Here is a 1,818-nt window from a genome sequence, read left to right as displayed (position 1 = left end):
CTGAGAGGAGGAAGAGGGCTAAATATGCAGAAGACTCCCTTTTCTTAATGATTGTGTGAGCACCATTCTCCACACAGAGAACACAGCTAGGAGAGACTGGTACAGCTAAGGTGAGGACTGTGCTCTATTAGAAGACTTTGTATGCTTTGTGTTAGCCTGTGCCCTTCTCCTCCCTTCCTTCCTCTCTCTCCCTCCCTTGTTCTTCCCTTCTTCCCTATATCTACCTCCCGTGATACAGCCACATTCCTTTATTGCTTATAAAACCATGGACTCACACATACTTTAATGAAAACAAAAATTACAAAGACAAGAAAACTGACCCAGGAGCAAAGCAAATAGTTGCGTTTGCTCGGTTTCTTCTATGACAGGCAAAAGCAAGCGGACCCCCTTTATATGTGGGCTGGCATAGAGGTGTGACTAATGTCAGCATCCAGATAGAACTTCGTCTTTTCTATTCTCTGCTCCTGTCTCTCATATCCCTTGTCATTTAAAAGTCATACCATCTATTTTGACCACCTAGTTCCCACTACTTTGGGCAACTGTATCTAAAATGTTAATGTAATATCCCTGCTAGAGCAGCAAGCCTCAGACTCAGCCTCCTTCATGTCTCAGTCTTGAAACATACTGAATAAACAATCAGGATATTCAGTTTTTTTGTATTTGACTAAACTGTGGTTGCTGAAACAGGGGGAGTAAGAATACAAAGAGCCTGTTTCTCTTCAACTGAGCAGTAATGGATTACGTTCGTATAAGTGGATAACCAGAGAAGAAGAATGTCTGTCTTGTAGCAGCCCTTCATTCCTCTGTAACAACTCGCTCATCTTCTACACTACAATTACCTCATTTTAAATAATGGTCTTTTCTCTTCATCTTCCATTAAAATAAAATACTAGGAAGCACCACTGATGTTTTTCAACTACCTTCTAAGCTGCTTCACTCACGTCCATTTATCTTGTTCATTCTGAAAATAAACAACATTAGTTGGATTTACTCCACAGTTTTACAAGAAAAAACTGATTTATAACATAAAGAAATTAGTCAAAATTCTTCTGCAAGTAAATGACACAACAAGATTTTTAATAATTTAAATCTAAGGATTTTCAGGTCTAACCAAATCTACTTAATGTTCAACAAGGACCAAAAAGAAAGAAACAATATTGTAAAAAAAAAAAAAATCACAAGGTCAGTGGTCACAGCATTTGTGTGTGCTGGAAGGGAAAGTACCCAAATTATCAATTCAAGTTTTAAATGGGGCTGTAAGACTGATATCTTTGTCAATGAACCCATCTAAACCAAGATGGCCTCCAAAAATGAGGAGCTTCTTAGTTGCATGTAGCACCCACATCAGGTATCACCCAGCTTCTTTCTGCATGACGGATTTTCTCTCAGATTATGTAGGGCTCTCTATGGCTTCTTATTATTTATTAATATTTATCTTATATATTATAAGACAAGACTACAATATTCATCTGCTCGGAGGAAGGCATATTAGAAAGATACACATAGTGATTGCTTTTTGTCAACTTGATACAAACCTAGATGTATCTGAGAAAGGAAACTCTTATTAAATTATTTCTTTTATTTTATGAAATTATAATAGAATTAAATAATTTCTTCCCCACCCCCGTCCCCCAACCTTTCTATAGACCATCCCGTGCACTTTTTCAAATTCATATGCAAACAGACAAGGGAAGTTTATGGCCCTTGATCCATTATCACTTTTTACAAATGTTGCAAGCTCTAATGACCCTTTAGATCTGAAGTTTACACCATTTACAAGGAGGAAGCCCAAGGCTCTAGATGATCAGATCTGGGGCT

This window comes from Microtus oregoni, unplaced genomic scaffold (assembly GCF_018167655.1).
Source record: "Microtus oregoni isolate MIOR12 unplaced genomic scaffold, Mior012 000016F_ref0000370, whole genome shotgun sequence".
NCBI classification, from domain to species: Eukaryota; Metazoa; Chordata; class Mammalia; order Rodentia; family Cricetidae; genus Microtus; species Microtus oregoni.
The sequence above is the reverse complement of the archived record's forward strand: the minus strand, read 5'-3'. Positions refer to the sequence as shown.